The following is a 27716-nucleotide window of genomic DNA, read 5'->3' as shown; positions in this document are numbered from 1 at the left end:
CCCAGTGTCTATAAATATCATGGCAGTATGTCTTTGTTTATCTGCTTGTTGTCTCTCTCCTCTCTGCCAGATTTTCAGCTCCATGAGACCAGAAACTTTGTCAAGAAATGTTGGTTGGATGGAAATTTGTAACATCAAACATTAAAGTCTGAGATATCAGCTTTTAAAAATAATTTTTTTCTAAAAATTTTAGAGACAGGGATGGAGCAGTGGCAGAGAGAGAGAGAATCTCAAGCAGGCCCCATGCTCAGCACAAAGCCCCACAAGGGGCTTGATCCATGACCCTGGGATTATGACCTCAGTGGAAGTTAAGAGTGGGACACGCAACCGACTGAACCACCCAGATGCCCCTGAGTTATCAGCTTTCAATATTCCTTAATGATATAATGAATATTGCAATGAAGTAGTCAAACAATGCTGAAGAGATGTTTTCCACTATTGATTAAGTACATTAGGTTATCCCAGAAATCTCTATGTGTTATTTGGTACTATGTGGTTGACTGCTTTGAAGTTAGCTGTTCTGCAGAGATTTTTTTTTATCCAGTATCTTGGAACTGCCCCTGGTCCTCAGAAACAGATCCTTTATAGTTGTACAGAGGAATGCAATGTGCACCACATATATACTTTAAAATCCTCTCACAGTAAGACTTTTAAAAAGTAGAAAGAATAGTTAAAAGCAATTTTAATATTCTATTAAACCCAAGATATCTAAAATATTATAATTTCAACATGTAATCAAAATAAATACAATTAATAGGATATTTTCCTTTTTTTTTTTTTTTTTTTTACCAGTGTCTTCAAAATCTGATGAGTGTTTTCCACTGGCAGCACATCTCAATTCAGATGGTAACTTTTAACAGTTAAAGTGAAACATAGCTCTACCCAAATAATGAAGTTACAGGTAATGGAAAAATATTTTACATCACTTCAGTTTTGAAATTTAAACCAATAACAAAGTGGAAAATCCATTTCCTCAGTGGAATAGCAACATTTCAAGTACACCAAAGGCACATGTGGCTGGTGGTGGCTTCTGTATTGGAGAGGTGCATATAGAGCATGCAAGCCTGTCTCTTGGCCTTACTTGATTGGAGCAGCAGCAGCCTTCTGACCACAGCTCAGCCAATCAGATTCTCCCACCCAGGAATTTGAATTTTGAACTGAGATACCCAGAGATCAGAGATGTTTGGCTCTGAGTCATTTGAATGGCAGAATTCCAAAGAGATGGTTTGTGAGCAGCTGTTGTCAGGGTCCCCAGAGCTTCCTTGTCTTCTGCTCTTCCAGAGGCCTGGTTGGTAGTTCAGTTCTTCTTGGATGCCATGAGAAAGCCTGATAGATTTCCAATAAGTTTTTATTTTCTCTTGAGCCAGCTCTAGCTCGTTTCTGTTACTTGTAATGACATTAATAAAAAAAAAATAAAATGAACAAAACAAATTTCTTTAAAAGAGATACATAAGATAACATAATTACACAAACAGGTATACATTTATGCAAAAGCGCTTTTAGTACCTCCGAAAAAAATCATAATTGTCCAGAGTGTTATCAACTCTGAACAGAATGGAGCAGGGTATAGATAATTCAAAACAGTAAATTGTTATAAAAAGAGCATCTATTTGATTTGGGAATGTATTTCTGTAAATTGGGGGTGGGGATGGGGACAGAGCAGAAATAAGATACAGCTTCCTAATTGTTTTACAGAGAATTTAATCAGCATGAATTCTCCAAGAATGACGTTGATCACACAGCAGGTGCTTGATAAATGCATGTTGATTAATTGACTTAGAATACACCAGCTGTCGATGAAAGAATGTGATCCACAATCAAACCGTTTGACAGAAGAAAGCCAGGATGGCTTTTAAAATTAGTAACAACATGGAATTCCGTATGCAAATAATCCTTTCTTTGGTTCCCTTACAGATGAGAACAAGATAATCATAACTCTGCTTTGGGACGAAGGTGTTTGGTGTTTAAGGATATAAACCTAGGTAAACGCATTCACCAGTTATTTGTTCCCAGTTTCCAGTAAGCATTTGGAAGGCCTTTTGATTGCATTTATCAAGTCTGTGTGTGGGTGTGTGTGGAAGGGGGTTGGAAGCTGGGGGGAGGAAGTGCAATCATAAATGATCTCTCTTGATCATGGGGAGCTTTGATTTTATCTCTTCTTAGCATCAGATAATCAGTATTTAAATTTCACAGGGTAGGATAGAAACGTAAAAAAGAGTTTCAGAATAGCGGGTGTAAACGGGTGAAGGTGAATCTAATTAATCTAGTATAGTATAACTATCATACTAGTTATACTCTAATATAACTACCAGTTTGTAGAAAGCATCAGAAATAAGAATACACACAGGGACACAGTCAGCCAAATCCAGAATATGGAAAATTCTACAGAACAAACGGCTTTTTTAACAAACAAAAATTGTATAATTATGTTGTAAATGTCACAATTACTGGAAGATAGGACCGCCTCTGTTGGAACATTGTTTTACAGTGAGTTCCCTACTTGTAAATTCCCAGGTGTCATGTTGCATGCAGAAGCTTATTGGAGAGATACCTCTGAGGAAGTGAGGGAGGTAAGACTAGACAGTGGAGAAGCTGAGCCTAGTGAAGTTTCAGCTGGGGCCTCGGTCATCTTGTGGGGAGTTCTGGAGGGGGGTGACTCTTCAGAGTTGTCCCAAATTGAGACAAGGGGGCCAGGCTTTGTATTCCTGCCTCAGCCAGGCCAGTCATTTGATGGGCTGCCTCTTAATAGGGGCTACAACTTCCGGAGAGGTAGTTCCGTGCAACCAAGAGAGTGTTTCTAGTGAGGGATGTGGCTGTGAGGTAACAGCGGCTGATATTCCCAGCAGCTGGTGCATGGGAGTATTGGGCCTGAAGAAGCACTCTTGAGGGAGCACAACAGTATTCACTATAATAATGTAAAGTGGAGGCACTGGCTGGAAGAGACATGGAGTCAGTAGATGATTTTTTTTCCAAGTGGGAGATATTACAGAATGTTTGCTCCCAAAGGGAATCATTCAGTAGGGAGAAAACGTCATCGATGAGGCCAGAGAAGGAAAGAACAATTGCTGGAGAGAGAACCTTGAGTGGCTGGAAGGCAATGCACAACTGCAGGGGCTGACTTGAGAAGGGAGAAGCCGTGTTATATTCGTAGTTACAAGAAAGAAAGTAGAATATGTGGGTGCCGATGCTGGTAGGCCAGTAGCTGTGGTTGGTAGCTGTGCAAATTCTCTTCTCAGTGAGGTAGAAAGCAAAATCATCAACAGAGGGATCAGGAGATGTTGGAGAGTTGAAGAGAGAGAAAAGAAATGAAACAGCCCTCTAGGAAAGATGGAGAGGTTAGAGAATGTACTGGGAGTTTATTAAAGGCCCATTTGAAGATGAGACCATGAATTTATAGTGAGCATCTTCTTGTGTGGTTGTTTTTCTCCAGTCACTTTTGGCTGCTGGGTGTGACACAGGAAGAGAGTTGTTTTTAACTGGGTAGGAGTTTGGCCAGAAAGTACAGTAAATGTAGAGAGGAGTAAGGGAATGGAGAGAGTATGCAAAAGAGTAGTTATAGTGATGGGGCATGGAATATAAACTGGGGAAGGAGAAAAGAGAGGTGAAAAGGTGATTATGGTCTGTAGGTTTCAGGAGCAGAATTGTGGTACTCAAGGTATAGTGAGAGTGAGCTGGAAAAATAGGAGGTGGTGGCACATATAAAGCAAAAATATAGAGTCAATAAATAAGGGAATTGGAAAAATAGGCAGTCTTATGCACTGATAGTGGGAATGTAGATGGGTATCCCTTCTCTGGGTGGCAGGGGGGTGGGTGGGTAACATTGCAATATCTGTCAAAATATTAAATACCTTTTTCCTAGCAATTTTTCTTCCTGGAATTCATCTAACAATTATAGTTGCACATTTGCATTAAGATACCAGGGTGTTCTTTGCAGCATTGTTTGTAAAAGCAAAATACTGCAAACAACCTAAATATTCATCAATAGGGGACCTAATAAATAAATGATGATACAACCCTAAAGACTTGGTATACTTTGCAGTCATTACAAAAAATACTATGGAAAATCATCATTTTAAAACCTTGGTGTAACTGATTCAGGCAAGGGTCGTCAGTGGATGCTAAAACTATTGAATCAAGGGTGACTGGGGAACAGGATATTTACCTGGTCTTGAAGAATCACCCCACAGACTATTTGTGAATTACAAATATGAGGGGTATCTTTGCACTGGAGAAATCTAGCTGATTCCATCTGAAGAAGATGATCATTAGCATCATCACTAAAGAGATAAACTGGTGTTATGTGTCTAGATCTGATGTGATGCAGTGGGAAGTGCATTCTTCTACTATGATATTCTTACAAAAAATGTTGAATCTTAAGAATCTAATCATGATAAAGCAATTAGATAAATCCAGAACATAGGGCATTCTTTTACAAAGCAATTGCCTGGACTCTGCAAAACTGTCAAATGTCCTAAAAAGACCAAAAAAAAAAAAAAAAAAAAAAAAAAAAAGGCAAGGGACAACAAAGGAGACTAAAGAGATATTTCCCTTATATGTAACGAGTGAGCCTTGGTTAAATTCTGGATAGAAAAAAAGCTATAAAGGACATTTTGGAGGCTAACTGGGGAAATTTGGATATGGGTCATGCCACAGTATGTCAATACTAAATTCCTTGGGTCTGATAATGGAATTGTGGTTTTATAAGAAAATGTCCTTGTTGTAGGAGAGACAGGCAAGTGGTGAATTGTCATGCTGTCTGCAATGTGCTTCCAAATGACTCAACAAAAACAAAAGAGAAATAAAGCAAATGTGGCAAAAATTTTAACCATTTATGAATCCAGATAAAAGATATGCAGACATTTATCATACTATTTTTTTTTCAGCTTTTTCTGTAGGTTTGACATTTTTGAGAATAAAACTTTTGGGGAAAAGAGAGTAACATAGAGCTCTAAGTACTGATTATTATGTTATTATCATTGGAACCAAGATTTTCAGCATAAGTGAAAAGAGATGGAAATATAAAATCAAACCAGCCAAGTAAAACTCAAATCTTAAATTTAAACAGTCTTTTACATGATCTGTAACGGCCCCTGTGGAGAGGAAAATGAAATCTTAGTATCTAATACTCCTGTCAACAATATTTACATAATTACAATATTTACATTGTTATGGTATGTTATTATTGTTAGGAGTTTTCAATTTTTAGAAGCAACCTATGAACTAAACATGGAAAACTTAAATATGGTTACTAGAGAAAATATAAACGCCAACCTTTATAGGGAACTAATTTTTTCACCTAATGCTGTGATTTACCAGTAAATCAAGAAATAGCAGTAAAGGCCCCTTGTATATTAAAAAAAAAAAAAAAAAAAAAAAAAAAAAAAAAAAAAAAAAGAACTAGGGAGGGGCTCCTGGGTGGCTCACTGAGTTCAGCATCTGGCTTGGGCTCAGGTCACGATCTCGCAGTGTTTGAGTTCAAGCCTCCTTTTGGGCTCTGTGCTAACAGCTCAGAGCCTGGAGTCCGCTTCAGATTCTGCATCTCCCTATCTCTCTACCCCTCCCCTGCTCACTCACCATCTCTCTCTCTATCTCAAAAATAAATAAACATGAAACATTAAAAAAAAAAAAAAAAAAGAAAGAACTAGGGAAGCAGCCACCAAAAAGTCTTGAAACAGAAACAATTAGAAGTGGTTCCTATTGGGAAATCGAATTAGGGGTGGGAGAGGATGGAGCAGTAGACAATGGTTTTCATTATAAGCCCTATTATATTATTGTTTTTTTCCCGTGTGTGATTATTGAGATAAAATGTTTAAAATAAGAAAAATTTTAATAAACCATGGGGAATGGCTTACAATTCATAGTGTCTGTACAGGCATAATAAAAACCTGATGTTTAAATTTCATCAGTTTCACAAATTCCAGGGTGGAGTTGGTTATTAGAGGCTATATAAGCCTCAACAGCAGAGGAGCATCCTGTAGAGGAGTAGGGGAGAGGGGGTGGGGGAGAAGGGAAAGAGACAGGGGAGGGAGAGGGAAAGGCAGGTGAGGGGGGAGGGAGAGAGAAGCTTATTGAAATATAAGATTTGACTCTCAGAGTAATTTTGAGTATGGTACAGTGTATTAATCATATTATTCTCTATCTAATGGTGTCCCAGCAACTGGAAACTGGAGCTAAAGCTCTGGGGAAAGATGGCTATTAATTAAAATTTTTTTCAATGTTTTTTTATTTTTGAGAGAGAGAGAGAAAGAGAGAGAGCACAAGCGCATGTACATGAGTTGGGGGAGGGGTAAAAAGAGACACACAGAATCCTAAGTGGGCTCCAGGAGAACTGTCAGCACAGAGCCCAACGTGGGGCTGGAAGCCATGAACAGCAAGATCATGACCTGGGACAAAGTCGGACACTTAACTGACTGAGCCACCCAGGTGCCCCGAGATACCTATTAATTTAGAAAAGGGTGAAATCTCTGGAGTCTCTGATGGTGTGAGATGTGCAAAACAGTGCTGCTGTATAGACATCTGGAGGTAGCAGGGAACACTGCTCTCTTCTCAGCAGGCTAGAAGCCCAGGCTGCATACGTACCAAGAAGGATCCTCCCGGGCACCCCTGGACTCCTTGCAGAAGCACATGCAGTGCCTGTTGAGGTCTGAGAAAGAATTGAAGTCTTGCATTGCTGTGAGTGTAGGCCAAGCTAGAAAAACACTGTTTTCTTAATGTTGTCATAAGCCATGGTAGCCATGGCCATGTGTGGCCTATAAAAACATGTTCAGCACAACTGATTTTATAGCAAAAAGCATTAAGGGAGACAAACAGCATTATAGTGTGATTAAAGATACATTAAAAAAGGAAGCATAAATGTTATCATGGTAAATCTCAGCTATAATCCAACAATAAAATAGAGTTTTGAATGGACAGAGAGGCAAGGAAAAGCCCTTCTGGTTGCAGCATTATGGGGGAGCACACAGGGGGTAGATTGTACCATTGTTCCCTATTATGTGTTGCTCTGCATATGAAAGGGTTATGTTCACCACTGCATTGCTGTCAAGTTTAGCCTTATGACTTGCTTTGGTCTATGGGATATATGCAGAAGTGATGTATGCCCCACTTCTGAGCAGAAGCTTTAAGAAGCATCCTGTGGTTTAGCCAGGAGCCAGTATGTCTCACATAGAGGTTGCTCCTTCAGTCCAGATCCTGGAATGAAGATCCTGGAACAGAGCTGTAGGCAATATGTGCAGTGATTGAGTAATAAACCTTTATTGTCATAAGCTACTGGGAGTTGGGTGGTTGTTTGTTCATAACCTAGTGAAAGCTAACTAATATATAACAATCTCCAAATCCTTTTGCTACCAACACCTAGAAAAGCTAGTTGAATTGGAACAGACATAATTTTAAATGCATGTATAAACTCCTCCAGGACCTCTAAATAAAGGGATACTAAAACAAACTATAAGCATTTGAAATAATGCTGCAGCTATAAATAGCAATAAAAAAAAAGGAGAGAAATGCAACAAATTAACCTAAAAAGTCTAGGAAAGGGCATGGCTAATAAAGCAAGCAAGAAAAAGGGAAATATTAAAATTAAAAGCAGAAATGAACAAGTTGAGTGTAGAAAAGCAGAACACTAAATACATGTACCCAATGACTGTATTTATTCATTTAAAGCATTTTTAATTTCTTTTTTAACATTTATTTATTTTTGAGAGACAGAGACAGAGTGAGTGGGGGAGGGGCAGAGAGAGAGGGAGGCACAGAATCTGAAGCAGGCTCCAGGCTCTGAGCTGTCAGCACAGAGCCCAATGTGGAGCTCGAACTCGCAAACTATGAGATCATGACCTGAGCCGAAGTCAGACACTTAACCAACTGAGCCACCCAGGCACCCTGTATTTATTTATTCATTTAAAAATTGTTTCTAGAATGTACCCCCTCCCTATTGTGGTCCTTCTCTCTTACTATTAGGCTTGATTACAAACTATCATGGGCTTAATGTTCACTTTGAGAAAACTAATAAATTTTGGTACATTAATAAATAACATTTAGTAACAATAAATTAAGGTTACATATAGAAACAATTTAAATTCTGAACAAATATTTATGCTTCTTTTAAAATTAAACAGAATACATTCTCCAGCAAAAATTCTACGTCTTGGCCATAGAATTGTCATGATCTAGGTCAGTGTTTTTCAGTTGAGGGTTGCAACCTAATGAATCGTGAAATTAGTTTAGTGGGTTGCAATTTACATTAAAAAATGGAAGGGAATAGAACTGAAAATATCAGAGTGCAATGCATGTAGTAAAGATAAGCACTGCTTCAGAAAACATTGGTTTGAGTTATATGCGTGTGTGGGAGTTGTGCATGTCCCAGGTTGAAATCAAAATTTCAGGCGGGTTGGAGTCAAAACAGTCAGCAAAGTTTGAAAGCCACTGATTTAGGGCCCAGGAATCAAAAGTCATGGTAAAAATATTTCACAAGTGATAAAGCTTGGGCACAGCCCAGTCAGAATTAAAAGTTGGCTGCAGTGTCCAAACAAGGCTCCAGGGAACACTAGTAAGTCAGGCTTTCCCCTTTTGTTCCTGGATTGAGAGTCACAAGGGAAGGGTCAGAATGGCCAAGGCAGCAGTGGGCTTAGGGCAGTGGCTTTATGGGTAATTAGTTTTCTATTGCAATAACAAATAACCACAAACCTAGTGGCTTAAAATAACACAAATTTAGGGGCACCTGCGTGGTTCAGTCTGGTAAGCATCCAAATCTTGAATTCCACTTAGGCCATGATCTCCAGGTTTGCAAGATCGAGCCCTACGTCAGGCTCCATGCTGACAGCACAGAGCCTGCTTAAGATTCTCTCTCCTCTTGGGGTGCCTGGGTGGCTCAGTCGGTTGAGTGTCTGACTTCGGCTCAGGTCATGATCTCGCGGTCTGTGAGTTCAAGCCCCGCGTCGGGCTGGAGCCTGCTTTGGATTCTACGTCTCCCTCTCTTTCAGCCCTTCCCCCACTCATGCTCTCTCTCTCTCCCTCTCTGTCAAAAATAAATAAACACTATGGGGCGCCTGGGTGGCTCAGTCGGTTGAGCGTCCGACTTCGGCTCAGGTCATGATCTCACAGCTTGTGAGTTCGAGCCCTGCGTAGGGCTCTGTGCTGACAGCTCAGAGCCTGGAGCCTGCTTCTGCTTCTGTGTCTCCCTCTCTCTCTGCCCCTAACCCACTCACATTCTGTCTCTGTCTCAAAAATAAATAAACATTAAAAAAATTTTTTTTTAAAAATAAACACTACAAAAAAAAAAAAGATTTCTCTCTCCTCTCTGCCCCGACCCCAACCCCCCACTCTCTATCTCAAAATAAATGAATAAACACTTAAAAAAACAAAACACAAATTTATTATCTTACAGTTTTGTAGGTCAGCAATCAGGCTCAAGTCTCACTGACCTGAAATCAAGGCATCAATCAATACAGCCATATCCCTTTCTAGAGGCTCTAAGGGAGATTGTTTCCTTGCCTTTTTCATCTTCTAGAGGCTGCCCACATTTCTTGACTTGTGGCCTTCTTCCTCTATCTCCAAAATCATCAACATTGCATCTCTCTCTCACCCTTCTTCCATAGTCTCATCTTTCTCTGATAACAACTGGGAAAAAGTCCGATTTTAAAGATCCATATTATTAGATTGAGCTCGCTGGATAATCTAGAATAATCCCCTTATTTCAAGACTTTTAATCACATTTGCAAATTCCTTCTTGCCGTGTTAGGTGACACTTTCACAGTTTCTGGAGGTGGAGGGAGTGGACATCTTTGGGGAGCATTATTCTGCCTACCACAATGGGTATGGATATGCTTCATCGTTTGAACAAACAGCAGAGCCACACCTGTGCAGTTTGCCTGAATGGAAGTGAGTACAGGTGGTCTGTGAAATGACCCCTTTGGATCTCTATGCAGTACTCCACGAGCGTGTTTTGAATGTTCACCCTACTACCTCAAAGAGGAGAGAGGAGGAAGTTTAAATTACACAAACCAATATAACTCAACCCACAGCTTTCATCTCTCCAGTATTTTCCTAGGAGGATTAACTGTCAAATGGGTTGACTCCTTCAGATCCATAAGAACTGAGAGAGAATTGTGCATAAACCTAAGAAAGATACCTGACCAAATACTCTTCCTTTGATCACATGTGGAAAATTTAAATGCACATATACATAAAATTACTTTATTATTTTTATATTAATGTTCATTGGTTATATAGTATGTATTTCATATGACAGCAAGTGGCAGCTAAAAAAATAGAGTAGTTCTAGAAATCCATTCCAATTTCTGTAATTCTAAAACATTGCATAATTCTGAAAGAAGTCTCTAGAACAACATTTCAGATTGGTACCCCACAAAATATAGTCATTAGCTTAAGATGTCTATACTCATATTTATTTACCCTGGCAAGGAGTAAAGTTCATTTTAAAAGCTAATGTTTTAAGTTCCTAAGATTTCAAAAATTTAAATGCACTTTACTAAAAGTAGGATTTTCAAAACAATCTTTGAAATGATCTATACATAATTACTCATAGAATATCATCCTGCTCAGCATTGCTCATTGAATGTTTACGCCAACTAACAAAATAGGAATGAACTCACTTTTGAGTCAGATAAGCCACAATATTCCAGGGAACTCTAACAAAGCATTTTGTGAATCAGAGTGAGGGTAAAGGAAATGTAAAGAAGTTTAAAAAATTCCACATCAGGTATCAACCGATGGCAATGGGAGCCTTTTACAAATGGACATGCCTGGGTGGAATATGAAAGGAAGTTAATTTTGGGACATAACTCTATTATGCTGTTTCACTTAGTTATCTAAAAACATGGAAGGATGCTAATTTATGTAGCTTTTATATTTTTGGTGACTCATTTTTCTTCTAGTATAAAGGAGACTTTACACATATTTAGTAAGCTAGATTTTTCTTCCTTCTTATGAAGCTCATTGGCTCTTGCTACTCAGACAAAAGAAAAGGTTTTCATTGTTCTTCTACCTCAACCCTCAACTTCAGAGGCAAAATGTTTTCTAACTGGAAAGATGGAGTCTTTTTCAAAATGCATGTTGGCCTCTCAAGTTAATAGCCAGACATCTGCCCTTGGACCTGTTCTGTCCTGTCCATTCTTTCCTTTCTCAACCATCCTTGGCTCCCTATCTGTCTTGTGCTACTGCTACCTTAATAAGCCTCAAGAGCAAGATTTCTCAGGAAATAATCAGAAAGTCATTAGTCCCATACACCTGTCCAATCCTTTCAGAAGTAATTTTCTACCAAATGTAAAAGATTACAAATGATTAGCATCTACCTAACTGATGTTATTGTGCCAGTTATCTTTCTTTTTTTAATGGTTTTAAAATTTATTTTGAGAGAGAGTGTGGCAAGTGGGGGAGGGGCAGAGAGTGAGGGAGAGAGAATCCCAAGCAGGCTCCACACTATCAGCGCAAAGCCTGCTCAATGCAGGGCTGGAACTCACAAACCGTGAGATCACAACCTGAGCCAAAATCAAGAGCCAGATGCTTAACCTACTGAGCCACCCAGGCACCCCATGTGCTATTATATTTCTGTTGGCACAATGCCACAATCTCCCTCCTATAATCTATAATTGCAGGGGCTGGACGCCTATAACTCCATACCCCAAATCCTTCACCAACTGGCTTCCAGTCAGGTTTGGACCATGGCAGTTACTGATGGGAGAAAAGAATAAGCCATTCTTGTGTGGTACCAGTGGTAGAAGTATCTCAATGGTCAAGTGGTGCCCCTTCTGTGAAGGGTGGAATTCTGCACTGGCCATGTGGTAACCTTCCAATAGCAAATGCAGCTGGAGGACTCCAGCCTGAGTAGTAGTAGCAACTTTCTCGTCTCTGGCCTTCTTTTCTCTCCCTCTATCCTCTAGCCCTTCCAGCACCTTTGTAACCATTTGCCAGAATTAAATTCCTTTTTGTTTGAACTATGTACAGTGGTTTCTGCTTTTCTGACTGGACTGATTGGACTGATTATATACCAAACTATTACCTAAACTACCAGAGCTTTGGGAAATCAAGATGTTTGTTTCTAAGTGAAAATAGTGTAACATTTCCCTGGAAACCACTCCTGTCCACAAACTGTTATCAGGTAAGTTTCACGCACTTCTTAGTTCTAAGCACCATGAAGCTATACCCAAAAGCAGTGGCTCATGGAGTTTGACAGTCTTGTTTTAACGGTACAAGTGAGATACCCAGTGTGTGATTTGGACACTCTGAATGGTGGCTATGGACAAGTGAAAGTCCTTGGCCAATGGGAATAGCTGATCTGCTGTTCAGAGATACTACAGACTGAGGTTTCAGGCTCTGGTAGTTCCTTGAAAATTCACTGAGAGTATTTCATGATTTGCAAATGGGGAGTGGAGAACAAAGTTGGTCAGGCAATAGAAAGGTTAGGTGTCTAACTGAAGTTGGAGTGGTGGTATAGGGGCTGTCCTACCTAGTTTTTCATCTGTTTGACAAATGTGTCCAGTAGGACCCTCTCAAAGTCTATTTCTAGACTTTGTTTCACAAATCAGGGATTTCGGATGAGAAACCCTAAAGGGATTAACCCTAAAAGTGTTAATAGGGTTAGATTTTTTCTGTGGTGGTTGAGGTCACATTGAAGGGGGTTCCTGTGGCTGCCCCAATTTCTGGACTCCCCAGATTCTCCACTTCAAGACCAGGTGATGCATTTATCTGGGTGAGTCTTTATTTAATTTTATTTAATGCCGCATCTTCCCATAAGATCTATTTTTGCTCATCACTATATCCTCAGGGCATAACAAAGTGCTACATACATTCATTCATTCAGTCCTTCATTCATTCAGTTAATATTAAATGCCTATTTTATTGCCAACACATCGACATAACAGTAACCTCTTCAAAAGCTTCAGAAGTTTATGGCAACAAATTTTGAACACTCTTAGGGTGATTTATTCTCTACAAAATCTCCCCTATGCATCCTTGAATGTCTAAACAGAAATTGCTGTTTCTATTTTTTTTTATAAATTTTTTTTTTTTCAACGTTTTTTATTTTTATTTTTGGGACAGAGAGAGACATAGCATGAACGGGGGAGGGGCAGAGAGAGAGGGAGACACAGAATCGGAAACAGGCTCCAGGCTCCGAGCCATCAGCCCAGAGCCTGACGCGGGGCTCGAACTCATGGACCGTGAGATCGTGACCTGGCTGAAGTCGGACGCTTAACCGACTGCGCCACCCAGGCGCCCCTGTTTCTATTTTTTTTTAATGTTTATTTATTTTTGAGAGAGAGAGAGTGAGAGAGAGAGAGAGAAAACGAGTGGGGGGAGGGACAGAGAGAGGGAGACACAGAATCCAAAGCAGGCTCCAGGCTCTGAGCTGCCAGCATAGAGCCCACGAGGGGCTTGAACTCATGAACCGCAAGGTAGTGACCTGAGCCGAAATTGGACGATTAAGTGACTGAACCACCCGGGCACCCCCAGAAATTGCTGTTTCTAAATTGACTTATAGATATTCTGGAGTGTGATTTGCCTTTGTTATCCTAAATCTGCTGGCATGAGTCTTCTGTCTATATGCGATAGACCAGTGCTCCCAACCCCAATAAGTCTCAAACTTTAATAAACGTGACATGTATGAAATGAGTAGGTGCTACTTTTGATAAGAAAATAGACAACAGGGACACCTGAGTGCCTCAGTCGGATAAGTGACTGACTCTTGGTTTCAGCTCAGGTCATGATCACATGATTTGTGAGTTTGAGCCCCATGTGGGTCTCTACACTGACAGTGCGGAGCCTGCCTGGGGTTCTCCCTCTCTTCCTCTCTCTTTGCCCCTCCCCTATATGCTCTCTCTCTCTCTCTTAAAATAAATAAATAAACATTAAAAAAAAGAAAACAGACAACAAAAGAAGCTTCCATTTTGGTGAGAGGAATATAGAATACTTTATAAGTTTGGTAAAATGCTTGAAATAAGGTAAATATATAAAATTGAAATAACATTCATATGTACCAACAATACTCAGTTTAAAATATATAGTTAAAAAGGAATCCTGATTTACAACAGCAGCTGACATGAATTAATGAACTTTAATGAAAATTATATCACTAATATGAAAAAAACTAGAAGATTTTCCTGAAAGATATTAAGTACAGGAAAAGTGTTACTATATTTTAGAAGACTAATATTTTAATACTGTCACTTTTTCTACCAGTTAAATAATATACTTTAAATTATTAGGCAAAATCCCAATAAAAATATTTCTGGAAGAAATTGACAAAATAATTCTGAAAAAATCTTTTTTAATTTTCTAATTTTTTTTGGAGAGAGAGAGAGCACAAGTGCATGAGCAGGGAGAGACCAGAGTGGGAGAGAGAGGGAATCTTAAGTTGAGCATGGAGCCCGATATGTGGCTCGATCCCATAACCCTGGGATTATGACCTGAGCTGAAATCAAGAGTCAGGCGCTCAACTGACTGAGTCACCCAGGCTCCCCAATATAATTCTGAAATTTACCTGAAAGAAGAAGCAGGCAAAAATAGCTAGTATTGTTAGCCATCATAAAAAAATGATTTTATACTACATTCATCTTTAAAATCAAGTAAGCATGCAAAAACAGATAAAAAGAATTGTATCATGTTTTATATTATTTCCTGTGTTCACATTATTATTTCGTTAACAAAATTTTTCCTAAGAAACAATGCAAACTTAAATTTTATATCATAAATTGTGAGTTGGTGAGGATCAAGGAAGTAATATTATACTTTATCAAAATGTTAGTCTAATCTCAGTTATTGCTCTGAGTGAGGTGTAGCATCTCATTTCTGCTCCTTCCTGAAGAGTTTGTTACCTCTCTCATCTTTCTTAGAGGTAGCCTCCACCATCAGTCTCAACATCTTTATAGAAACTTGGGTCCTTAAGGAACCATGCAGTCCAATATTTCAATGCTTTAAATATCTGGATTCCAAGGGTGCCTGGGTGGCTCAGTCACTTAAGCGTCCAACTTTGGCTCAGGTCATGATCTCACCATTCGTTAGTTGGAGCCCTGGGTCGGGCTCTGTGTGAACAGCTCAGAGCCTGGAGCCTGCTTCAGATTCTGTGTCTCCCTCTCTCTGTCTGTGCCCTTCCCCCGCTCATTCTCTCTCTCTCTCTCTCTCTCTCTCTCTCTCTCTCAAAAATAAATAAACATTTAAACAAATTAAAAAATATATCTGGATTCCAGTTACAGATAATTTCATTTAAAATTAGCTTTTGGTTTTTTATATTTAGGCAGCTACCATTATTCTCAACTGCTAAAGATTATGACTTGAATGATGAATTAATTTATTAAATGATGAAGTTTTAGCTTCAAATGAATGGTTGTTCCAACCTCTCTAAAAATAGTACTTTGCAATCTGTTAATTAAAAGATAATTCACTGAAATAATCCCTTGATCCTATTAGGTCATTTGAAACCATAACACTTTTCAAATATACGTTCAAATTACTCCTACGGAAATACAAAAAGCAACACAAGGCAGTACTGCTACAATAACAACGTAGTCAACAAATCTTAAAATTTTAATAACAATGGAGCTAGATGTGGAGACTGCCCGTAAAACTGGTGTATACCGGTGCACATTTTTAGCAAGTTTAAAGTGTAATTACGGTAATGGATTCAGTGAAATGGTTTCATCTTTGAAAAGGAATTCAATGATATGGCTGCAATTTCCATACTAAAGTGCCAATTCTATTCTTAAGTTCTCATTAAATTTTTTTTTTTGCCAACTCTTCTTGATTATTTTTTTACCCATGTCCAGTTTATTGATATAATTATCCATCATTATACATGTCATATCCTTGTTCATGTCAGTATTTGAACCAAATCGCTTTATTTAAAGAAACTAACAAAAATTCACAAGGTTTGGATGTGAAATTACAAAGACACCTAATGGCAGAGCTAAAAGCATGTAGACAAAAGACAGCAACAATAGCAAAATGAGAGTGGAAGGAAAAACAGATACTTCTCAGAATGGCAAAGATGTCTCAGACAGGAGAAAAGTATTAAAGTGAGTTTTTAAAATGCAAGCATAAATGATGAGACTGATATTGATTTTGAGTTGTCAAAATATTGGCAAGTGAAATTTATTTATGCGTAATAAGGAAATGTGGTGAAAACATTTTGGGTTCTTAATGTATCCATACTGATTACATTTCATATTTGAAGCGGCATTGTCCATTATGGTAGCCACTAGCCACATGCGGCTACTTCAATTTAAATTAATTACAATTAAATAAAAATAAAAATTCAGTTTCTCATCAGCACTGGCCACATTTCAAGTCCTCAGAGCCACAGTGGACACATAGCTACATTGCACACACAGAAATAGAACACTTCCATTATGCCAGAAAGTTCTGTCAAACAATGTTGTGATCCATGATGAGAAGAGTCGTAATGAAGCTTTATCAATATTACTCATCTGGAAGTTTACCACAACTACTTTTTTATTATCCAAGCCATGACTTACTTACAGAGACAGGTTATACAACCAGATAAAATTTGAGTCAAATTCTTTATTGCTTTCCACCCTCAACCAAGAAAGACTTCCTTGGAATATTATTATTACCTACCAGAACCTAAGAAATGCAATAGCTTCTTGTGAAAACTATATAGGCAGCAACTTTTGACTTGGTATAACATTTCAGATGCTGAATCACTAGGTATAATTTTATTCTTTCCATGACTGAGCAGAACAGCTGAGAAAAACAAAGGATTTTGTCTGCTTTATGTAATAGTATAACCCATAGCACACTCAGACAGAGATAATCTTTTATAATGGGTTTGGCAGGCATTTCCTTAACATGCTGGGGTGGGGAAAATAAACTTTATTATAGCTCTTTAAGGTTCTGAGTTGTAAAAGTGTCTCTACTGTAATATAAGCATTTCTTTATTTTCATTTTTAAAATTTAAAAATAGCTTTGTTTCCATAACTGCCTTAGGAAAATAGTAATAATAAAACAGATAAAAATCATTATATATTTATTCTGTAACATAAAACACAGAAAATGATTGGATGTTATCCCATTCTTTTATGAGCTAAATATAGCTCTAACACTACAATCCAATAAAGGTATGACACACCAAACATTTACAGACAAAACCTACTTATGAATATTAGACATAAAAAACTGACAATATAAGGAAACATTAATAAAATAACTACATAAATTGATTCAATAAAAGAAATCATATGATCCTCTCAGTAGATGCTGAAAAGCCACTGGATGAAATCAACACCCATTTATAGTCTTTTATTATTATTATTATTATTATTATTATTATTATTATTAATTCTATTTTTGAGAGAGAAAAAGCATGAGTGGGAGAAAGGGCAGAGGAAGAGGGAGAGAGAGGATCTTAAGTAGGCTTCATACCCAGTGTGGAGCCCAATGCGGGGCTCAATCTCACAAACGTGAGATCATAACTTGAGCCGAAATCAGGCACTCCAACACTCATTTATACTCTTAATAAAAATACATTATTGTATAAAATTAAAATAAACACAAGTATCTATTCCGAATAAAAACTCAATTACACATAGTAAAGCTATATTATCATTACTATTAAATTTTTTATATTTTTATATCATTTTCAGCCAATATAATGAAGCATGAAATAGAAATAACAGAAATAAATGGTGGAAAGAAAAATACAAGAATTTTATGATATTTTTCAGGTTACATAATTGTATAGCAAGAAAATTAGGAAGAACTAACTCATAGCTATTTTTAATAAAAGAATACAGAAATTAAACATTTAATCTGCAAAAATCAGTATATTTCTGTAAAATCACCAAAATCCAGTTAGAATATATATAAAATATCTCCCCAAGTAAAATTCTGAATGAGTGATATGCATGATCTTTATAAGGAAAACTGCAATCCTTACTAAGATATATAAATGGAGACCTCAATAGTGACAAAAACACATTCTTTCATGAGAAAAATAAGTATCATAAAAATCTTGATTTTTTTCCAAATTAACTTATAGGTTTGATGCAATTCCAATTATGACATTATTCCTGGAGGCCTTAAGAATGAGAATAACATTTACAGAGAAAAAAAGAAAACAAAAGATGTTTTATCTGATAATAAAATGCATCACATAATAAACCATGTTACTATCAGATAATTAAGTACATTACTATAGTTTAAAACAATGCCTCTGAGTAATCTTCCCTGACCCCTGACCTCCTCAATACTAATAGGAAACCAAATTTTCTAAGATCTCTGGGTCATCCTGGAGCTGGGTCTTGGTAGGTGACATTTCTTCCTCTCCTTTTTCCTTTTCCTGTGGTCTGCCACCTGGTGGTCTGAATCAGTAACTTGGTTTCCACTGCTGCAGGACATCTAGGGTTGGCTCTTGCTACTCCTTTCGTTTACACATTTTCTGCTTAGCCACGGAATTAGAGGTGAGTGCCTGGGTCAAAGGGCACTAAATGACATCTTCCAGTGTTATTTAAAAGCATTCCTATGTGAAATGACATGGTGTCTGAGTTTGCTAAGAATGTTAATTACTATTGAAGCATGGTGCTCCTTTTGTGTGTATTCGCAAATTTGTACAATAAAAAGTTAAAACTAGAAACCAAACAAAGAACCACTGCTCTCACAAATATAAATGGCTGGTTAATATATAAAAGAATCCTCAATCTCATTAACAATAAAACGGGCAAGGGTGCCTGGGTGGCTCAGTTGCGGTTGAGCCTCTGGCTCGTGATTTTGGCTCAGTCGTGATCTCAAGGTTCATGGGATTGAGCCCCACGTCGAGCTCTGTGCTGACAGCATAGATCCTGCTTGGAATTTCTCTCTCTCCCTCTCTCTCTTCCCTTCCCCTGCTCATGCTCTCTATTTCTCTCTCAAAATAATAAAGAAACATTTTTTAAAATTAGGCAAATTAAAACAAGTAAATACTTTTTACCTTTCAGATTAAAAACACTAAAACACTAACAGTTTTTAGTGTGGAAAAATAAATACATAATCTTTTGGTGACAGTATCAGTTGATACTGTCTTTTGCAGGGCAATTTGGTAGTACTGATGGAAAATTTTAATGTTCCAAAAATGTTTCATACCATTACACCTGGAATTCCACTCCTCTTTTATGAAACTACTCTGGCATTCTTATGCAGAAATAATGTACACTAATGTTCATTGTAGCATTGTTTATAAGAGTAAAATATTGGACATGAGCATAAACAAGATACTCATTAAATAGAGGCATATCTATATAATGGAATACTATGCATCCACTTAAAAGAACAATCTATTGTACTAATATTGAAAGATACCCTTGGAAAATGAAGTAAAAGATGCTGTGTAAATGGGAATGGTCTCATTTTGGTTGAACGAGATAATAATATGTGTTAAAATGTGCATTTAAAAAATCTGGGGGTGCCTGGGTGGCTCAGTTGGTTAAGTGTCTGACTTTGGCTCAGGTCATGATCTTGTGGTTTGTGGGTTCCATCCCCATGTTGGGCTCTGTGCTGACAGCTCAGAGCCCGGAGCCTGCTTTGGATTCTGTGTCTCCCTCTCTCTCTGACCCTTCTCCGCTTGCACTCTGTCTCTCTCTCTCCCTCAAAAATGAATGAACATTAAAAAAAACCCTTTTTTTAATCTGGAGACCAATGACCACACAGTTACAGTGGTTTTCTTTAGGTGGTAGGAAAAATAGGAGACTTTCACTTTCTTCATTGTATAGTTCTGTAATGTTTGAGCCTTTTTCAGGGCACATATATTACTTTTCCAACAGAAAAAGCAATAGACAAATTATTAAATAAGTAAAAGAGTGTTTACCTGCCAAACTTAAGGAATGTTCCATTATTATGCCCAATTCTCTACTGCCTCCCACATCAGCAAAGTTCCCAGATAGGATGGTTCTACTTATTCTGAAGATGGAAGAGGCTTTTATTACTCTTTTTTGTTTGAGAGTCTTGATCTCAATGTCCTTGGTTGCAAATAGGACTCTCAAAATTGTCTTTACTGTTCCTCCCAGAATATTCTAAAAGGTATTAGAGAGTAAACAGGATGCTCAGTGCCCTCCTTAAAGTGAGAAAAGACCAAACTATCAAGTTTATAAAACTCAAGAGGTTTCCACAGTGAGTGCACAAGATGATCCACTGGCACCCAGGAGAAAGTATTAGAATTCATCCTATATATTTTTATCTCACCCTTTGGTTATTTCAATTTTTTTCAAGTTTTGTTTTTTAAATTATATATTATATAATTGTTCATACTCATATATGTATATGTACATGTATGTAGTTCATTAGTAAATATATATTTATATATTAAGGGGGCATATTTAGACATTTTTTACTGATGTACTATCTGGTCAAAAAAATTTAGAAGCCATTCACCTAGGCTGCAGCTGCTTTTAAGAGAATGAAAAACACATATAAGTCACATAAAAACATGTTCTATGGAATTAGTCATCCTCCGCAAAGCCAGTAATAGTTAGAAGAAACCAAAACAGAAAAATAGATGAGAAAACACATGGAAGACAAATGCAAGGGTCAGCTTAGTAGGTAATAAAAGGTAGAAGGAAAGAGAAGAAGGAAAAACACATAGGAAAATTATCTACACACATACAAATGAAACAGTGAAAAAAACCCCGTAATGAATAAAGAAAGGGAGGTGAAATAAAAAGCCACAAAAAGACCCTGAAAATTTAGAGATAAAATGAAAAGAAGCGAACTATCATGCCCTTGGAATTTAGAATGTACCACATCCATAGTTCTTTATTCTCAGTGTTGAGCACAGGGGTTGGTACATAGTATGCACTCAATAAATAAAGGATTTGAATCTATGCCATTTTATACCAAATGAATGTTTTTAGCCATGATTTGAAAAAAAGTCCTTGTATTTTTGTTATTTATTTGCTGCCTTTTTAAAAGTAGGCTTCATGCCCAGTGTAGAATCCAATGTGGGGCTGGAACTCATGACCATGAGATCAAGACTTGAGCTGAGATCAAGAGTTGGACACTCAACCAACTGAGACATCCAGGACTCCCTCTTTGCTATTTTAAATCAGGATGCTGAATATTTTATAGATTATAAGGAATAGAAAACAAATGACATTGGAAAGAGAATGAAAAATCTGTGATGCTACACCTGCAAATATAATAAAAATCTAAGGATTCATTGGAGAATTTGAAGATATGGTGGGTAATTATTTATTTGCCAAACCATGGAAACTTCCTCCATCCCTTTGCTGTTACATAGACCAAATAATCAAGAAAAGATATTTGCAAAGAACCTACAATTTAGAACTTCTAAAAAGTCTTTCTATAGCCAGGATAAAAGCAATTTGTAGGATTAAAGCAGTGACCTTTTTTTCCCCCTCTCTTTACTTGAAAGCTGAAATAGTACCATTTGGAGTAGCAATTAGGTAGTTCATTAGTGATGTTTTAGATGTTCGATAAATTACATGTGAAGATGACACTTCTATTGCATTGATACTTTTATGCATATTGCTAATAATAACTTAAAACCACTTGATCTGCACTGCAAGCATGTTTTGTTAATATTTTTTTTAAAAACCTGCAAAACCCTGCTCTGCCAGTAGTCATACCTATTCTCTTACTCTCAGGGGCAGAAAAAAACCATGGATTACTCTTAGGCAAATATAAGGCACTATGTATGCAGATTATCATTCACATATTCATCTAATATTCACTGTGGGTCTTTTACTGCCAAGCATTGTGTTGGTGTGGGAGATGCATTTGTGAGATTAAAGAGTCTGCTTCCTCCAGAATTCACAATCATTTCTCTGGTCATAGTCTGATTGGATTAGCAATCACCAATGTATCTGAGATATATTTTTGCATGTGTGTGGATGTGTGGACTCATGGATGTAAAACAATAATAAAAAAGGTAAGAATTACTTAGCATTTAACCATTATTATTGCAGAATTCACAATACTTTCACTTTAAAAAAACCTTCATAGGTATAGATGTCTTTAAAAACTGCATACTGTGTGATTTAGCAATTCTTGTAGAAATTCATCTTCACAAAATGATAAAGATTAGGTGCAAAGCCTTAGTTACAAGGATGCTCACTGGAGAATTATTTTTTAGTGTAAGAAAGAGCCTAGATCAATATGGGATTGTTGAAATAAACTGTGTTATGTTTACACAGTGGGAAAGCAATAAATATCAACTGAATTGTTTGTGACTCATATGTTGATATCCTAACCCCGAAGGTGATGTATTAGGAGGTGGGACCTTTGGCAGGTGATTAGGTCATGAGGGTGGAGCCCTCATGAATGGGATTAGTTCTCTTATAAAAGGGATCCAAAGAGAGCTCCCTTTTTTCCACCTGTGAGGGCCCATCACGAAGACAAGTTATCTATATAAAACAAGAAGTGGGCTTTCACCAAACACACCAAATCTGCTGACTCTTTGATTTTGGATTTCCCAGCCTCAGGACCTGTGAAAAATAAATTTCTGTTGTTTATAAGCTACCTAATCTTTGGTGTTCTGTGATAGTCCAAGCTAAGACACTAGATAACATTAAGAAGAATCATGCAGAAATATTTTCATTGGTATGGGAAAGTTTCTGTGATATATTATAATGTGAAAGTTGGAAGGTACCTTGTTGCTTAAGTATCAAGTACAGGGAAGTGTAAGCCCTGACTTTGCTCCAACTCTGGGCAAGAAATTTGACCTCCAAAAGTATCAGTTTTCCCACCTGTTGTGGGTCGAATTGTGTCTTTCCCAAATTCCTATCTCCTAACCCCCTACCTAAGAATTTGACTGTATTTGGAGACAGGACCTTTAAATGGGTTAATTTAAAATGAGGTCACTGGCAGGGGGCCCTAATCCAGTATGATTACAGAGGGAAAGAAAAACCTTTTCCTCTACCCTCTTCGGTTTAGTAGCTGAGCAAATTAAATTGACAAAATAACAGGAGAGGAGGCATCCAATTTTATCAATACTTAACTTTTAAGTATGTGCATTGTATGTGCATGGTGGTTTCACAAAAAAGAAGTGAAAAAAGCCAAAGAGGCAACAGACTTGGAGGCTTATATACCTTTTTAACAAAAGGTGATAAATTGTGGAGAAGTGACTAGACAAAGGAAAGAGGGTTGGGGCTTCTAGAGTGCATTACTTGTGCAAAAGTGACTGGGAAATATGTGCGGGGGATGAAGATTTCTTAATGTAAGACAAGGGTTATTTTTGTAAAGTCTGTTTGTGCAAAGTCATCTCAGAGTTGACTCCTCATCTCTAGCGACAAGAATCCTCTCCTCACCTCTCCTCTTACTGGTATGGGGAGAGTACCTTTCTCAGGGCAAATTTATGCCCTGCTTTGCAGATGGTGAGAGAGCAGAGAGTTCTCACTTGCCTTTAGCTCAAATTAATCAGTATCCTGAAAGTGCCACATTTTGGGATACTATATTCAGGCTCCCCTTCAACTGATGCCCTTACAAGAAAAGGAAAGTTTGGTACAGACGGTAAAGAGGGAAGACCATGTGGACACAACAAGAAGGCAGCATCTAGGACACAACGCGAGAGGACTTAGAAGAAAGCAACCCTGCTGACACCTTGATCTCAGACTTCCAGTCTCCAGAACTGCAAGAAAATAAAATTCTGTCATCTAAGCCACCTAGTCTGTGGCACTTTGTTGCAGCAATCCTAGCAGTCCTACAAGATGGGGAAAATCTTAGTAACATCTTTACTTACCTTTCAAGGTTGCACTGAGTCAAATAGATGTAAATCCCTTTGTAAACTACAAAGCACTACACAAATGTTTCTAGTTGTTACATCGTCCCTGAAAAACCTGGGGGAACGCAGTCATGTTAAGACTGGACTTTTTAACCACTTTGTAAGGCAGAGGCTCAGTTCCCATAGAGGATGGAAAGAAGCAGATTTCAGCAGAACTGTAGCGAAGAACACAAATGACTTGGCAGTGAAAGGAGAAAGGCAAAATAAAGAGAATTGTTTCTCACCCGCCCCCCACCCCCGTTGCAAGTGGTTAAAAAAAGAAAAAGACTATACATAACGAGAATAGCTAATATGTACAGAGAATTTACTAACTACCAAGCATCCCAAGGTCCCAAGGGCTTTTTATTGTTATTTTTTAGAGAAAGGGAGAGAGCACGAGCAGGGGAGAGGTGCAGAGGGAGAAGGAGATAGAATCCCAAGCAAGCTCCACACTCAGCACGGAGCACAATGCAGGGCTTGATCCCAACTCTGGGATCGTGACTTGAGCCAAAATCAAGAGTTGGACATTCAACCAACTGAGCCACCCAGGCGTCCCCCAAGTGCTTTTTATATGTGTTCCACAATTAAACCCCTATCACCCCTCAGGTACAAGTACTGTAGATGCATGTATATATGTGTATGTTTATTGTGGGGGAGGTTGTATACATACGTCTGTGTGTGTGTGAGGAGTGTACATATATACGTGTGTATGTGTTATCTATTTTGGTCTCTTTTCCTACAACACATGTCTTCAGTATGAAAATCTGTTCATATGTAGTAGATAAAAAGTAATAAAACTGCCAAAATAAAAAGTTGTGATTTTTCAAGAGATGACTATGCTTTGCACTACTATGAAGCATGAAAAACACTACCTGACTGAACACAGTGACCTATGGTAAAATGCACAACACACAACAAATATCCACATTGTTTTCTTCTTTTTTAGAAGTATTTATTTGTTTGTTTGTTTGTTTAGAGAGTGAGTGAGCAGGGGAGGGGCAGAGCAATAGGGAGAGAGAGAATCCCAAGCAGGCTCTGCACTGTCAATGCAGAGCCCAATGCGGGGCTAAAACTCACAAATCGTGAAATCATGGCCTGAGCCAAAATCAAGAATTGGAGGCTTAACTGAGCCACCCAGGCTCCCCACCCTCCCTCCCCCCCCCCCCCCCACATCATCTTCTAATTCATGCTCCAGTGCATCCACATGGGTTGCCCTGAGTATGTGCACTGTTCTTTTGAGTTTGTGTTATTTCACGATGAACATATTGAACATATTTTGTTAAACTGTATAAGCATACTGGCTTTAAGAATCCCAACTAGTGAATGAAATGAAAAGCCTTACGTTATGAAGGGAAAGTTGAAATAATAAAATGTTTTGAAATAAAGGAGAGAAATTGAAGGCCTGAAGAAATTCAGCCCACCCACCTTCAGGAATAATGCTAAGAAAATAAACGAAAGGAGAGCTTGTGCATCCCAGTTATTGTCTGCTTCTAGTGAAATGGGAGAGCACTGGGAAGAGACTGAAGATGAAGACTCTAATGCTAAGTAATGCCAAGTGCAGTTGAATAGCACTCTGTGGCCTCTAGGCTCATTAGAAACCATACAAGCAGCTTCTTTATGAAAAGAGAGAATTGGCAGAACAAAAGTGGGATTTCTATTTTAAGCTGGTTTAGAAAACAGAAAAAGAGAATAATAAACACCACAGAAATCCTTGTCTGGTGTCACAATGGTTTAGCCTAAGAATGATGATATCCTCCTTTCCTTTTTCCTCTACTCAGTAGTTAAAAAAACAACACTCTATCACACCCATTTCCAGCAAGTGGTGTTTGGAACATGGCTATCCACTTAGGAAAATAATTAACTTATAACCTCCCATTTAAAGTCTACAAGGAAAATACAAAACTTCTATACAGCAAAACGCACAATGAACTAAATGAAAAGACAAATGACAAACATGTCATTGCAACATGTGTCAAAGGGTATAAAAAGCTCTTATAAATCAATAATAGATAAAAAAGAAATCCCAATAAGAAATGGTCAAAGGATATGTAAAGATAATCCAGGAACAAATGCAAAGGCTAATCAATGTCAAACAATGCTCAATTTCAAATTTAAAAATGGAAATTAAAATTATGTTTTGTTTTTAACCTAGTAGATTGGCAAAGACATTTTTCAAAAAGATTAAAAAAAATTTTTTTTAAATGTTTATTTATTTTTGAGAGAGAGAGCGAGAGTGCATGAGCAGGGGAGGGACAGAGAGAGAGGGAGACACAGAATCCGAAGCAGGCTCCAGGCTCTGAGCTGTCAGCAGAGCCCGATGTGAGGCTCAAACTCACAAACAGTGAGATCGTGACCTGGGCCAAAGTCGGACGCTTAACCGACTGAGCCACCCAGGCGCCCCTTTCAAAAAGATTTTAAAAGAAGTTCAGTAATTTTCCATTTGGGAATTTACTCAAAGGAAATAATGAGACTTGGGTTCAAAAATTGATGTTCATTACAGACTGTTTATGAATTTAAAAAATTGAAGTAATTTAATCTAGCAATTGAAGATTAGTCAAATAAATCAAGACATATATACTTTGATTTAGCAATTCTTCTGGAATTTATTCCTTAGAATAGTCAATAAAATCAACCGTTCTTAGTGACACAAATATATTTATTTCAGCAGTTTGTAAGGAAAAAATGGTAGAGTACACCCAATCAGGGAGGGAAAAAAAGAAAAAGACTGCAGAGTAATCATCACATCTCTGCATTCACTAAGATATTGTGTGTGTATATATACACAAGCTAAAAATAATGAAATGGTAGTTTATAGAATACTTTGCAGCTGCAAAGAAAGGAGTTCTGTATTTTTATATGAAAAGTGACCTCATAGTGAAAAAAAGTTCCATGACTGTACATATAATATAATCCCTTTTATGTAAATATATCGTTAAAAAGAAAGCCACAGGCCCCAAATGGTGTCACTTAGGTTAAGTCCCAAGTCAGTAAACCAAGACTTAAACTGTAGTTTCAGCTCCTTAGAAATGTAACCTCTAACTAGTTAACATGGGAATTTCTTGGTCAGCATTAGGAAATTTACTGATACATCTTTTCCGTTCCACTTAGGAGGGTGACCTTGCCTCAAACAATGGATTCTTTGCTAACAATTTCCATTTTTTCCACTCTCTACCTTAAAAATCTTTAATTTCCTGTAGACCTTTGGAGCTCTCTTCTACTTGACATATAGGATGCTGCCTGATTCATGAACTGATATAGCTAATTAGATCTTGAAATTTTACTGCAACAATATATAAGGCTGTCTGAAGATATTTTGGGACGCCAAGCACTTTGGCAATGATCTTTGAAGACCCATTCCATAATGGACCCTAATTTAAAATTTGAGTTGGTGTTATCTGACATAAAATTTTGTTATGCAGGACACCTGGGTGGCTCAGTCATTAAGCGTGGGATTTCAGCTCAGATCATGATCTCAGGGTTCCTGAATTCCGCCCCATCTCGCTCTCTGCTGGGAGCACAGAGCCACTTGAAATCCTCTGTCCCTCTTCCTCTGCCCCTCCCCTGCTCACACTCTCTCTCAATGATGAGAAAACATTTTTAAAAAAATGCTTATGTAAACATTTATTTAAATGAATATTAACTTCCATTTTGCCCTTGAAAATCTCCTAATTCTAGTGTTTTCTATGTACGCATGAAAGGTTAAAGACCCACTTGGAGCCCTGAGCTCCAGATAGAGCCAGAGCTACATTGTTTATCTTGGTATTTTCAAACCCTTTAATTACAAACGCTTCTGGCCCAGTGGGTCTGAATATCGTTGGCACTGAGGTGCTAAGTATACAACGGCGAACCGAAGCCTTTGAAGGCCTTACCGAGAGAAGACTAGCCACTGCGCGTACGCCACTGCACCATTTCTAAGCGTGAGCCCCCACGCACTGCTAGGAAAAGAGAATGTAGAGATTCCTGCTATGGCCTCCAGCCAATGGCTACACTTTTGCTCTCAGCC

General features: G+C 37.9%; 1 long non-coding RNA gene across 1 annotated transcript; it reads right to left on the bottom strand.

Moving 5' to 3' along the window:
• Nucleotides 1–639: 639 nt before the first annotated feature.
• Nucleotides 640–27716, bottom strand: LOC132661308 (uncharacterized). Its single transcript, XR_009602181.1, has 4 exons — nucleotides 27583–27716; nucleotides 9417–9612; nucleotides 6580–6643; nucleotides 640–1386 (listed from the first exon to the last, which is right to left on the bottom strand). It is a non-coding gene; the product is annotated as an uncharacterized LOC132661308 (long non-coding RNA).

The sequence above is a fragment of the Panthera onca genome, chromosome A3 (genome assembly GCF_046562875.1).
Source record: "Panthera onca isolate mPanOnc1 chromosome A3, mPanOnc1 haplotype 2, whole genome shotgun sequence".
Classification (NCBI taxonomy): domain Eukaryota; kingdom Metazoa; phylum Chordata; class Mammalia; order Carnivora; family Felidae; genus Panthera; species Panthera onca.
The sequence above is the reverse complement of the archived record's forward strand: the minus strand, read 5'-3'. Positions and strand labels throughout refer to the sequence as shown.